The sequence below is a fragment of the Pseudorca crassidens genome, chromosome 7 (genome assembly GCF_039906515.1).
Source record: "Pseudorca crassidens isolate mPseCra1 chromosome 7, mPseCra1.hap1, whole genome shotgun sequence".
Taxonomy (NCBI): Eukaryota; Metazoa; Chordata; class Mammalia; order Artiodactyla; family Delphinidae; genus Pseudorca; species Pseudorca crassidens.
Window position 1 is genome coordinate 34,143,148 of NC_090302.1, and position 14,669 is coordinate 34,157,816.

The 14,669-nt window shown below is 43.7% G+C and overlaps 1 protein-coding gene across 1 annotated transcript in view; it reads left to right on the forward strand.

Moving 5' to 3' along the window:
• Nucleotides 1–14,669, forward strand: part of TRMO (tRNA methyltransferase O) — a 193,894-nt gene that overhangs the window by 147,638 nt on the left and 31,587 nt on the right. The window contains exon 10 of the mRNA XM_067743870.1: nt 8,960–9,057. The gene's annotated coding sequence lies outside the window, so the exon portion shown is untranslated. The remainder of the gene's footprint in view (nt 1–8,959; nt 9,058–14,669) is intronic.

Below are 14,669 nucleotides of genomic sequence, written 5' to 3' on the forward strand. Positions count from 1 at the left end.
CTCTGTGTCTTCAGTTTCTCCTCTTTAAATTGGGATAAAAGCTCCTATTTAACGGTATCGTTGGGAAAGCCCGCCAGAGGGTTTCCTTGTGTAGTAGGTGCTCAGGAGACATTCTCGTTGAGTATGTCTCGACTGTCTCTAATTTCCTCTTAAATAGTCTTGTTGTCTAGGAATATGCGTTAATCAATGATTTTATTTCCCTCAGATAAATAAGAGGGAAATTTAAATTAATTTAAATAAGAGGGAAATCCTGCTCTTTTTAAAAACAACTGCCATATGGAGCTATGGAAAGGTAATTTTAATGATAGCTTTCAAAACGTTCAGCAGATTAACCAGAACTTTCTACAGCTAATCACACCGTAGCTCTCTCTACCTCTCCTTTGTAGCAATTACCACCATTTAATTGGCTAATTAATTGTGAAATGAATTGTTTAATGATGCTCTGTCTTACCAGAATGTAAGGTTTGTGAAGGCAGGGTTAGTAGGGACAATATCTGTCATGTTTATTACCATATCCCTCAGATCACGTGCACGTGTCTGTATGTGTGTATAATCCAATAAATATTTGCATGAACAAATGAATAACTAAAAACAAAACTAACCAACAAAAGGAAGATGTTTCACATGATATTATGGAAGATGATAATGCATTAGCTTTTACTTAAGCTAATGACTATGGGCATATCACTAGAACTGATAGCTTCAAATCCCAATTCTGTCACTTCCTAACTGTGTGACTTTAGACAAGTAAGTCCTTTTATACCTCTGAGCCTCCATTGTTCCAGCTGCAAAATAGAAAATAACATTTATTTCTGGGCTTTCCTCTGAGGGTTACAGGTAATGTTAAGTGATGCCTTAACAAAGCATCTGGCACATTTTACATGTTTGATAGACAGGACCTTCGAGAGGCAGTGGTTAGGAACATAGCTTTTTGTGTTGGAGTGCCTGGGTTCAAATCCTGATTCTGTTATTCATTAGGTGTGTGACTTTGTACAAGTTACTTAACAACTTTTTGCCACATTTTTTCTCATCTACAAGATGGGAATGGTAATTATAATAATACCTACCTTTTATAGTCACTGTGATATTTAAATATAATATAGGTAAAATGCTTAGAGTGGTGTTCTGTGTATGTGTGAGCATGTAGATGTGTGTGTATACACACACATATATATCAGGCGTAATAGAAGTATTGCTGTTATTCTTTGGTAGCATATGTTTATCCTTTGAGGGTATACTCATTTTCAGAAGCAGCCAAAAGTTAATCTCAGCCATGTGAATGATCAAGCTGAGAAATAGAGTTTTGGGTAAAAATCAAGGGTTTTATTTATTCATTCACTTAATCAGTATTTCTTTAACCCTAAGTGTCAGGAGCCAGGAAGTCAGGCATGAATTGGACACTGTTTTGACTCTCGAGGGGCCTCTGGCCAGGTTGAGGAGACATACACACATATCAGCATTTGCAGGAAATGCCAGACAGATCCTTGGAGTAGGAGGCAGGAAGCTTAAATTCTAGTTCCAGCTGTGCTTTGAACTTGCTGTGTGGCCTTGGACAAGTGCCTTTCCCTCTCTGGGCCTTTGTGTTGGAGAAGTTAAATTTAGTGTGATCTGTGGAGGCGTCCTGCTTTGTGGTCTTCAGAACTTATGATTTTTATTCAATAAGATGGTGCTTCTTCCAGCAGTTTCCATCTCCTGAAGCCTGTGCGGCCTCTGCAGGAAGGTATGTGAATTCCACCCAGTGAGAGCTTTCCAAACTGCCAGCCTCACCTGCCTGCCTTGAGTAAAGGCCTCTTTTGGTCCTGAGAAGGAGTCATAGACCTGCTCCTTCCCCTCGTTGGCCGCAACAAGGGAGAGCACTGGCCACTGTCTGGGCCTCAAAACACATGTGTACAATAAGGAAGCTCTGCCCAGAGGTCTCCAGGGTTCCTTCCTCCACCCTGTGCTCTCAGATTGTTAGGACAATAAGAGCTGATACCTTCTAGCGCAGTATTTCACAAACTGAGTTCAGTGAAACATTATATTCTGTGGGATGTGTATAGGATTCAGTAAAACAAAAGGTGGCGAGGAGGGGCTTGTTGCAGCCTCAAATAAGTGTGGGAAATATTTAGTTAAATTTAGATATGAATCCTCAGGATGGTAATTACATCTGTAATTTCCTCAAGGAACAGTGCAAGAGAAAGAGGGAGGTAGTCTCACAAAATAACTAAGAGCACAGGCTGGATTTTGAATCCTGGTTCTCCTACTTTCCAGCTGTGTGACCATGGGAAAGTTTACTAGCCTCTCTGAGCTGCAGTTTCCTCGTTTGTAGTTCAGAGAAAAAAATGAAGCCTGCCTTTCAGTATTCTTGTGAGGATGAAATGCAGCATTGCATGCAAAATGCTCTGCACAGGGCCTGAAATATGAGTACTCAATACATGCCAGGCATTACTGTTACATTGCCCAGGGGGCTCTTTTGTGGAGACATAGTTATAAGCATCTCTCAGGATGCTAGTGTTCCATGAGCACAGTGTGGCAAATGCTGACTGATCCGCTTGTTTTGTGCTACGCTGCTTTGTCACCCTGACATTGGAAGACTCCTGTCAACATCTGCCCTACCTCTCCATCCAGTTGCCCTGATCATGGGGACATGATCAGTGACAGGGGCAGAGTTTGGGCACCCTATGCAGGGTTCTGAAAAGTCAGCTGAGCCCGGAGAAGGGTGAGTAGGCAGGTGTGGTGGGAGCAGGGGCGTGTGAAAGGGAGCTGTATAGGATGAAGCTGCAGAGGTGGGCCTGGGGAAGGTTGTGGGAAGCCCTGAGGCCTGTGGTGAGGAATTTGGACTTTGCCCTTGGCAGCGGGGAGGTGGGGGGGTGGGGGGGGGTGGGGGGGTGGGGGGGATTGTGCTGAGGTGTTTGAGCACAGCTGCTAGCTCCAGTGTGCCTGGAGTTCTGGCTTCTGCTCCACGTTGTCACGGCTCCTCGGCCCTGGGCATCCGGGGTCTGTCTGGGAGGGCAGCAGCAGGAGTAGCACGCTGCACCAGGGGTCAGGAGACATGCGTAAGAGCAGTGGCCCCCACTCAGCACTGGGTGCCTGGGACACGTCACTTTGCCTCTGTGTGTCTCAACCTCCACTTCTCTGAAATGGGAGGAACCATCGTTCCTCAGCAGCCTAACCCACAGGGCTGCAGCGAGGGTTCAGTGAGATAAAGTATTTCAACCATCCCATTAAGTGGAGACGATACTATGTGCCAGGCCCTGTGTTCAGGCCTAGGGAAGATTAGATGCACAGCACTGATCCCTGCCCTTGGGGGGACTCACAATGTGCTGGGTACCATGCAGTGAGATACAGCTATGGTCAAGTTAAACCCAAGAAAGGGCCCTTTGCCCACTGTGGGGGTGGGAAGGCTGTGAGAGGAGGAGGCATTCAGAAAGATTCCTCAGAGGAGGTAGCACCTCTAGTAGCTAGTGGATGAAGAAGGAAGAAATGAAGTTTCAGGCAGAGGAAACTACATGAGCAAAGGTATGGAGATATGAAATACCACAGTTTATATGGGTAAACAAGTAGCAAGTGGTAATATTAGGACATTAAATTTGAAGTATGGAAGGAGATTTAATGGACACTGCTGACAGGAACAATGCTTGCATTTAAACAGAGATGCATAGTCTAAAGATAAAGAAGTGAAGCTCTAATAGGATAATTTCAGGAATTAGCTAGTATAAAGCTTTTTTGCCTGCCTTGAAATTGTAACATGTCCCATTGGTCTTTATGATAGGTTATATCAGTGTGTTGGGCAGACTGCAGCTCTTGAATGCCAGGCTGAGGGGTTTGCTCTGTAGTCTGCAGACTAATGGAAGAATTAGCCACAAAAGCCAGGGGATTTAGAATGGAATCCATGGCATTCTCTGCATGTGCATGGCTGGCTAAGCAAGGAGGTTCCCAGAAGAAAAACACAGAGACCTTTGCCCTCCTCCTGCACTTAGGCAAAAAATAGAATTAAGATAAGGTTGGCTGAGTGATCTGGCTATTGTGCCTGCCCTTTGGGTGTCAGCGTCCAATCTGCCGTAGTGCAGGGGGCTTAAGGCACGCTGCTCAGGAGTTGGGGTGATAAGCCCCAGTCACTGTCCGGGCTTTGGGGAGCTACTGCACGCAAATAGGCCTGAGTCAAGGAATTGGTCCTGTTGTTACCTGGAGGAAAGAGCTTGGATGTACCTCCCTAGCTGGGGATGCATACTATCCAGCCTGCTGCCACTGGGGTAGAGTCTCTCAGCCTGTTCCTCCAGGTTCCCCTGGAGCCTCTGAGCTTGACGGTTGAAATCTCCCATCGCGAGGCCCCTGGGGTGGAGAGAAGCAAGGGCTAGGAGACACAGGGCCTGGGCCAGGGTCTGGCTCTGCCCCTAGCCCATTGTGTGACCTTGGACAAGTCTCTTTACCTCTTTGAGCCTCACTTTCCTCATTTCCAGAAGGAGGAACATCCTCCAAGGGCAAATATGAGCATTAAATAAGTTAACGTGTTTGGGAGGGCTTTGCAGTGGAAGAGGTATCATTATCTTTATTAAAAGAGGCAGAAGGGGAGAGCAGAAAAGCATGACAATAATTGGAAATGTGAATGCCCCCTTACTATTTGATAATCTTAAATTAATGCAGAGTTTTAAGGAATAGTAAGTATATTTTAGTTATGTTTTTAAAATTAACTATATCCCTTAAAGGCCCACACTTAAATATTTATGGACAAAAATATATAATATCTGAGATATGCTTCAAAGTAAGGAAAGGGAAGACCCTGAATTGCCAAAGCAATCTTGAGACAAAAAAGACAAAGCTGGAGGAATCATGGTACCTAACTTTAGACTGTACCACAAAGCTACAGTAATCAAAACAGCATGGTACTGGTACAAAAACATACACAGATTATGGAATAGGTTAGAGAGCCTGGAAATAAACCTGTGTACCTATGGTCAATCTATGACAAAGCAGGCAAGCATACACAGTGGGGAAAAGATAGTCTCTTAAAACAAGTGGTGCTGGGAAAACTGGACAGCTACATGTCAAAGAATGAGATTAGAACATTTCTTCACACCGTATACAAAAATAAACTCAAAATGGTTTAAAGATCTAAATGAAAGACCTGAAACCACAAAACTCCTAGAAGGGAACATAGGCAGAATACTCTTTGATGTAAATGGTAGCAATATTTATATATTTTTTATCTGTCTCCTAAGGCAAAAGAAATAAAAACAAAAATAAACAGATGGGACCTAATTAAATTTTTTTTTCAATTTTATTAAAATTTTTTTTCTTTTCCATTATGGCTTATTACAGGATATTGAATATAGTTCCCTTTGCTATACAATAAGGCCTTGTTGGGCTTCCCTGGTGGTGCAGTGGTTGAGAGTCCACCTGCCGATGCAGGGGACATGGGTTCATGCCCCAGTCCAGGAAGATCCCACATGCCGCGGAGCAGCTGGGCCCGTGAGCCATGGCCACTGAGCCTGCGCGTCCGGAGCCTGTGCTCTGCAACGGGAGTAGGCCACAACAGTGAGAGGCCCGCGTACCACAAGAAACAAACAAACAAAAAATAGGGCCTTGTTGTTTATCCATTCTATATATAATAGTTTGCATATGCTAGTCCCAAACTCCCAATTCATTCCTCCCCTGCCCCCTACCCTGGTGGGGCCACACATCTGTTCTTTATGTCTGTAAGTCTATTTCTGTTTTGTAGATAAGTTCATTTGTGTCATATTTTAGATCCCACATATGAGTGATATTGTATGGTATTTGTCTTTCTCTTTCTGACTTACTTAGCTTAGTATGATAATCTCTAAGTGCATCCATATAGCTGCAAATGGCATTATTTCATTCTTTTTATGGCTGAGTAATATTCCATTGTATATATATACTACATCTTTATCCATTCATTTGTCAATGGACATTTAGGTTGTTTCCATGTCTTGCCTATTGTAAATAGTGCTGCTATGAACATAGGGGTGCATGTATCTTTTCAAATTACAGTTTTGTCCAGATATATGGCCAGGAGTGGAATTGCTGGATCATATGGCAACAAAATTTTTCGTTTTTTAAGGAACCTCCATACTGTTTTCCATAGTGGCTGCACCAATTTGCATTCCCACAACAGTGTATGAGGGTTCCCTTTTCTCCACACCCTCTCCAACATTTATTATTTGTAGACTTTTTAATGATGGCCATTCTGACTGGTGTGAGGTAGTACCTCATTGTAGAGGACCTAATTAAACTTAAAAGCTTTAGCGCAGCAAAGGAAACCACCGACAAAATGAAAAGACAACCTACTGAATGGGAGAAAATATTTGCAAATGTTATGACTGGTAAGGGGTTAATATCCAAAATCTATAAACAGCTCAGACAACTCAATATATAATGACCCAATTAAAAATGAGCAGAGGTCCTGAATAGCCATTTTCCCCAAGAGGATATACAGATGGCCAACAGGCACATGAAAAACTGCTCAACACTGCTAATCATCAGAGAAGTGCAAATCAAAATCACAATGAGATATCACCTTACACCTCTCAAAGTGGATGTCATCAAAAAGTCTACAAATAGGACTTCCCTGGTGGCACAGTGGTTAAGAATCCACCTGCCAATGCAGGGACACGGGTTTGAGTCCTGGTCTGGGAAGATCCCACATGCTGTGGAGCAACTAAGCCCGTGCACCACAACTACTGAGCCTGCGTGCGCCTAGGGCCTGTGCTCCGCAACAAGAGAAGCCATCTCAATGAGAAACCCTAGCACTGCAATGAAGAGTAACCCCCGCTCACCGCAACTAGAGAAAGCTCGCACACAGCAACGAAGACCCAATGCAGCCAAAAATAAATAAATAAGTAAATTTCTTTTTTTAAAAGTCTACAAATAACAAATATTGGCAAGGATGCAGAGAAAAGGGAACCGTAGTACACTGTTGGTGGGATTGTAAATTGGGGCAGCCACTGTGTAAAACAGTATGAGGTTCTTAAAAAAAATAAAAAATAGAACTACCATATCAGCCAGCAGTTCTGCTACTGGCTATATATCCAAAGAAAATGAAAACACTAATTCGAAAAGATATATGCACCCCAATGTTCATAGCAGGACTATTTACAATAGCAAGATACGGAAACAACCTAAGTACCCATCAACAGATGAATGGTTAAAGAATATGTGGTATATATACATAATGGAATATTACTCAGCCATTAAAAAGAATGAAATTCTGCAACTTGCAACAATGTGGCTGGACCAAGAGAGTATTATACTTAGTGAAATAAGTAAAACAGAGAAATATGAATACTCTATGTTATCACTTATATGTGGAATCTAAAAAAATAAAACAAGTGAATGTGTAAAATAAAACAGAGACAGACTCACAGATATAGAGAACATACAAGTGGTTACCAGTGAGGAGAGGGAAGTGGGGAGGGGTGAGATAGGGGTATGGGTTTAAGAGACAAACTACTATGTATAAAATAAATAAGCAACAAGGATATATTATACAGCACAGGGAAATATAGCCATTATTTTGTAATAACTTTAAAAGGAGTATAGTCTATAAAAAATTTGAATCACTATGTTGTACACCCAAAACTAATATAATATTGTAAATCAACGATACTTCAATAAAAAAAAATAAAGAGGGAGGAGGGAAGGAACAGAGAGAGAGGATAGGGATGAGGGAAGTGGAAAGAAAGTGACTCCAGAGGAAAGACAAGGAGGCTGGAATGGGGTGAAAGCAGAGGAAGAGGATGAATCAGGGAAAAAGAGGCACCAAAGGGCATGGGTGGGGAGAAAGTGAGCGAGAAGAGCAGAAGTGGTCAGCCCTTCCTTCTCTTTCTCTTCCTGGTCCATGAGGGGACAAAATGTCTCCAACCCCCTCAGCCGCTGGTCGTGGAGGGTTGGGAGATGGGAAGGCCAAACCCATCTCCCTGGGGGGTCCCATCTTTTCCCAGCAACCAGGGGCAGGTCAGCACTGCGGGGTGGACAGCGCCCTGGCCGGGCTGGGCATTGTGCTCACTCCTAGATCCCTCTGTGAGGTACTGGGTTTGAACCCCACAATCCCATCCTCAATTCCTCTCCTTTAGGCAGCTGTTCTCAGCTGGCTTGGGAACTGACTAAAAGAGCAGGCCAAGGTGGGGTGGGGCATGGTTTCTCCTGGGGCAGGGCCTGACACATGGTGTGATATCTTTCAGGACTAGCCCTGGGCAGGTAGCAGGGGCTTCCCAAGAAGTATGAGAGGAGGACCCTTCCTCCAAAGGCTCAGTGTGCTTGGAGAGATACAACAGACGGGCATGCAATCCTTGGAGAACAGTAGGAGGCTTGTGGACTAAGTAGAGCCAGCATGCCTGGAGATGTGTTCTTGGAGTCTCACTGAAACCCAGCCCCGCCAGTCACCAGCTTTGTGACCTTGGGACAGTCTCTTCACTTCTCTGGGCCTTGGTTTATACATTTGAAAATGCAGATTATACTGTCTGCCCTGCCTGGCTCTCAGGAACTGTTTGAGCACATATAGGATGATGGGTATAAAAGTACTTTGTGAACTCTGGCACCCTGTATCCATGTGAGCTCTCATTCCTGGATTCCAGCCTGTGTGGCCAGGATGTTGAACTGTGTTTCTCTTTTGGGCTGTAGTTTTTATCCAAGGATTACACGAGAAACTGCCACATGAGGACGGTCCCTCGGTCTTCTTAAGTTACTGTTGACATTTTATCTCTTGTTTTGTCCAGTGTATGAAGATATACTTGCTCAGTTATTCTTAGAATATAATATGAGGGAAAGACGTGTGTTTCTTGAAGAACAGATGTGATTCCTTTTTATCAGAAAATGAAAATTATATAATCCATTCCGATTTTCTTTTAGCCTCAGCTACCAGGAAGATCAGGGTAAAATTTAAGTTCAATAATAATATAGGTAGTTTTTATACAATTTTCTTCCTCTTTTTTACCCGGGTTTAATTTTTCTTCTGCTGTTTCAGGATGAGTTGATGCCAAGTTGATCCAAAGATGAGAACCACGCTAACAAGCCTGTGACACCCCGTTCCAGTCCTCAGGAGGAACACTGGCGAACAGGGAGGTAGAACACATTTTGCCATCTATGTTAGCTTCCTGTGGCCGCTGTAACACAGTACCACAAACTTGGTGGCTTAAAACTGTAGAAATGTATTCTCTCACAGTTCTGGAGGCCAGAAGTTTCAAATCAAAGTGTCAGCGTGGCTGTGCTTCCTCTGGAGGCCCTAGTGGAGAATTCATTCCTTGCCTCTTCCAGCTTCTGGTTGCTGCTGGCATTCCTTTGCTTGGGGCTGCATCACTCCAATCCCTGCCTCTGTCTTCACCTCACCTTTCCTGTGTGTTTTCTCCTCTTCTGTCTGTGTCAAAACTCCTTCCGGCTCTCATGAAGATACATATGATTGCACGTAGGGTCTACGTAGATAATCCGGGATTAAGCTCCTCCTGTCAAGATCCTTAACTTAATCACATCTTTTGCCATGAAAGGTAATATTCATGGGTTCCGGAAATTAGGAAATGGACGTATCTTTGGTGCCACCGTTTGGCCCACCACTCCATCTGAGAACCTAGACTCATAAAATCATCCACCATCTCTCGTTCATTATATAACTTAGTGGTTATAGAAGCAAAAGCTCTGGAGTCTAACTCCTGGATTCCCATCCTAGCTCTGTCATTGGCTGTGGGACCTTGGGCAAATTCCTTAGTCTCTCAGCACCTCAGTTTTCTTGCCTGAAAAACTGAGGATAGTATCTCCTTTGTAGGATTGTAATAAGGATTAAACAAAATGCTCTGTAAAAACACACAGTGTAGCACCTGGCACATAGTAACCACTCAGTAAATGTTAGCTACTATTAGAGATGATGGTTTTAGGATATGTCTACAACTTCTTTAATATTCTTTCCTTCAAGAGGTGAGGCTTAATTCTCCTCCTCTTGAATATTGACTGGATCTAGTGCCTCACTTCTAATGAATAGAATAAAGCAGAAGTAACCACGTGCGACTTCAAGGACTAGGTCATAAAAGACAAGGCAGCTTGGCCCTTGCTCTCTCTCTTTAGTCACTTGCTTTGGGGAAGCCAGCTTTCATGTCATAAGGACTCTGTGGCAAGGAACTGAGGTGTCCAGACATCAGCCAGCAGCAGTAAGTGAATTTGGAAGAGGCTCCTCCAGTCCCCGTCAAGCCTTCAGATGACTGCAGCTCTGGTCAGTGCCTTGATTGCAATCTCATGAGAGACTCTGAGTCAGACCACTCAGCTCAGTTACTCTTGGCTCTCTGACCTATAGAAACTCTGAGAGAACAAATGTGGTTTTAAGCCACTAAGCTTTAGGGTAATTTGGCATACAGCAACAGCTAGCTAATAAACTAGCTATTATTATTTAATCTTTAGACATTAATTATCTATTGCATACCAAGCAAGGGAGATTATAGGGATGGCAGAGTATCTGCCTTCAGAGAGCATTCAGTCTTGTGGGGATTGGAGGGGGTTGTGGAATATAAAACAATGTTTACAGTGGACTGTGAGACAGTGCCTGTGTGGTCTGTAGCACAGACAAGGTACAAAAATGCTTTATTAAGACAACATTCTGCAAAGGGAGCTGCTGATCTGGTTGGGCCAGTCTAGAACACCAGAATATAGGCTGAAGTTCAGGTAGAGTCCATCTCAGTCTGGGAGCCTGCATATAACAGTACCTGGAGGGACTTTATGAAGGGAAAAAAACCTCAGTAATTTATTAAAATCCCATACTAGATCTAAATATACACCTATCCTATGATCCAGAATTTCCACTCTTGAATATAAACCAAAGAGAAATGTAGTTCACCAAAAGACAAGATGATTCATAGCAGTGTTATTCATAATATCCCTAAACTGGAGGTGTCCTAGTGTCTATAAACAAATTACAATATATTCACACAACGGAATACTTCTCAGCAACGACAAAGAACAAACCACTGATACATGCAACAACGTGAATGAATCTCAGAAACATTATGCTGAACAAAAGAAGCCAGGAATCTATGAGCATATATAGGAATATATAAACGTATACCAAGATCAGGATATAGGACATTTCCAGTACTTTACTGTATGCAGTTAATACCTTTTTTTTTTATAAATTTTATTTATTTATTTTTGGCTGTGATGGGTCTTCGTTGCTGCACGTGGGCTTTCTGTAGTTGCAGCGAGCGGGGGCTACTCTTCTTTGCGGTGCGTGGGCTTCTCATTGCGGTGGCTTCTCTTATTGCAGAGCATGGGCTCTAGGTGTGCAGGCTTCAGTAGATGTGGCTCACTGGCTTCAGTAGTTGTGGCTCGCGGGCTCTAGATCACAGGCTCAGTAGTTGTGGTGCATGGGCTTAGTTGCTCCACCGCATGCGGGATCTTCCCAGACCAGGGCTCGAACCCGTGTCCCCTGCATGGCAGGCGGATTCTTAACCACTGCACCACCAGGGAAGCCCGCAGTTAATACCTTAATTTAAAATTTTCTTTAAGATAAGTGGACTACTAAAAAAGATTGAAGCATATTATTAAGCACGAATTACATATATTTTAATATACTTATTTATGCATGAGAGTGTGTACAGTATACTGCAAATCCATGAGCTCTGACATAAACATCCAGCTCCTTGTCAGAAGATCTCATTGGCTTAGCTGTACAGCTAAGGCAGCAATTCCTAACCAGTGTACACTGGAGTACCACAAAGGTATAAGCTCAATTTCAGCTACAGTAATTCCGGATGTGGTTGGAAGATTGAGCTGGAGGGATTATGGGATTGAGGGTAGCTGGAGTACAACTCACTGGGTGCGAGAAATAGGATTACACACAAGAGATCTCCTTTGTGGGTAAGTAAGGGCATACGGTTCTATCAAACAATGTCATGATGCCGAGAACCAGCAAGGAAATGCTGTATACCTGGAGGTACAGTATAATCCCTCAGGCATGCCTCTAGAAACCCTAGTATTTGAGAGTGTGTCCTGGTCTCCAAAGATCAACTTAACTAAGGAAGGTCCTCCTTTCAGGTCCGTTATGGGTCTGTCTTGTTCCAAGTTCACACATCTTCCTCTGGATTCCTGTGCCACCTGCAAGAGGGTGATATTTTCTTGTCTCATGGCCTTTATTAATATTTAAAGAACATCTTTAGGCTTGTCTTATGACATTACTCAGAGCTTGTGACAAGTGCAAGCCTTTGTTAGTTTATTCCTAGAGAAGACTTCTATTTCCTCTGTTCACTCTTCAAGATTCCAGCACCCTGCCTCTGCCTCCATCTGGGGATGGCTTCCCTTCTCCTAATATGAGCCGCCTGCTCCAAATCTCCCTGTTTTCTGCAGGGATGTGACAATTCTGAGAGTTATAATCTGCTTCCTTTGGTTGGAAGAATAATTTCCTGGTTGGAATCCAAGCTGAAAAAGAATTCTCCTTTGAACAGAAACATTGGGAAGGTGATATCTTTTGTGCAGTGCTGGTGACCTTCCTGGCTGCCGAAGGTCAGCTGCTTTACCGTTTCTTGACTGATGTCATGTAGCCAACACTTGATAATTGAGGTGAACCCCAGGTATAATAGGTATAATAGTGGAACAAAGGAGGAGGTATGGTCACTCCTGCCTGGGACAGGAAAGGTGAGGTGGTCAGGACTCTGGGTGCATGTGATAGATATTCTAATCAACTTAGGCAAATAGGGGGCATTAATTGGTTCCTGTGAGCAAACCCTGGGATGGTTAGGATATGGTTTCATGTAGGTTTGGCAGCTTCATGATTGCTGGTTGTTCTGGGCGTGTCTTCCCAGCTTCCTCAACGGAGAGGAGAGGGTTCTTTACTTCCAGCTCCAATTTAAAAATCCTAGGGAAGAATACTGAATGGCTTTTGTTGGGTCATGTGCCTGACCTTTGGGCCAATCACCATAGCCCAGGAGATGAGGTACTGTGGCTGGGGGAGGGATTTTGATTGAAGTGAGGAGGGACTAGTTCTTCAAGAGAAAGGAGGGTGATGTTACCAGAATAAGGGGAAAACATGTACCAGGAAGACAAGAGTTTTTCACTGTAGAAAATTTCAGAAAATGTGGGATTTTATAAAAGAGCATAATTGCCTCCAATGCTAATATGCACTCCTTTTACAATATGACTTTGCTGCTCTTCCACTCTCTACCCCTTGAATCTGGTGACTTGCTTTGGCCAGTGAACATCTGCAAATGTGATGTAAACAGAGGTTTCATAAGCACTTGCACACTGGGGCTTGCCCTTTCTCTTGTTGCTGGGAACCTGAGTCCACAATGTAAATAAGTCCAAGCTAGCCTCCTGGAGGGTGAGATCATGTCCAGAGAGGCTCTAGCCATCCTTGCTATCCCAGATATACCAGCTGAGGCCGCTGACATGTGAGTGAGGCCACTCCAGACCATCTGTCCCTAGCTGAGTCAGCCTAGACTAGAAGAACCATCCACCCAATCCACAGACTTATGAGAAATAATCAGTGTTTTTTGTTTTAAACCACTATGTTTTGGTTTGTTATGCAGCAGAAGCTAACTGATACAGAGAGGATGATGCAATTTAGTAAGATCCTAAATTGGCTAGACCTCTGAGGAAGAGGTGGCAGTCAGGGAAGGGGGAACATTCCTGGCAGAAGAGACAGAATCAGCAAAAGCACAGAGTCATGAAACAGCATGGCACACGTGGACACCTCAGTGTTCTGGTTTCACTGAAACACAGGGATAGAGTTGGGAAGTGACGGAAAACACAGCCAAAGGACTAGGTAGGGGCTAGATCAGAAAGAGCCTTCCATACTGGGTTACAGAGTTTCCATTTATCCTGAGGTCTATGGGGAAACCATGGAAAGCTTTTAAGCAGTAAAGAGACATGATTAGATTTGTATTCTTAAAAAATATCATAGCTATCATTAGTGGAGCGTTTCCCGTGTTCCAGGTACTTTAATATGCATGGCCAAAAGAGTGCTCTGGCTGCAGGGTGGAGAGGGATTAGAGGCAGTCAGGAGGTACAGGCGGACCAGCCAGGAGCTACCAGGCATTCGAGTGAGAGTGGGTGAAAGCCTGAACCAAGGCAGTGGCCCTGGGGATGGGCAAGGTATTCAGGAGGCAGGACTGCCTAGTGACTGCATCGGGGGAGTCTGGAAGGACTCTTGAGGGTCTGGCTTAGGTGACTGTGGAGAATTTTGGAATCAGTGGCATTGAGGATTCTCAGTATCCTATAATCCCAGCTCCCCAAAGTTGAAGGGGGCTTAGAGACTATCCAGTCTCATTCTCTCTATGTCACTTACCACTGATAATTCCCAAGCTGATTTTAGGTAGTCTAAGGACATACCATTTTTTTTTTATGTTTGGGAAATTATTTTTATTGTATTAGGAACTACTAGCATGTAAGACCCATGATTTCATAGATATTATAGCTTAGCAAAAGGCTAAAGAAGTTACTTCAATTTAAAAAGCAAGTTGATAAAAAGAAAAACATTATCAGTAATAGCGCGGGTGTACACGGATATGGCTGAAATTAGGCATGAGTGAAGTTCAGGGCACCCAGCATCACCTGGAGCGCAAATCACAGGATCCCAGATGGTGAATGCCCATGTTTTCAAGTGGCCAGGTGGGACCCACCTGCACAGAGCCTGGCTGTCCAGTCACATCTGGCCCATTGGCCCTTGGGAGCTGACAGGGACATGTCTGTGTTCGAGTCACCTT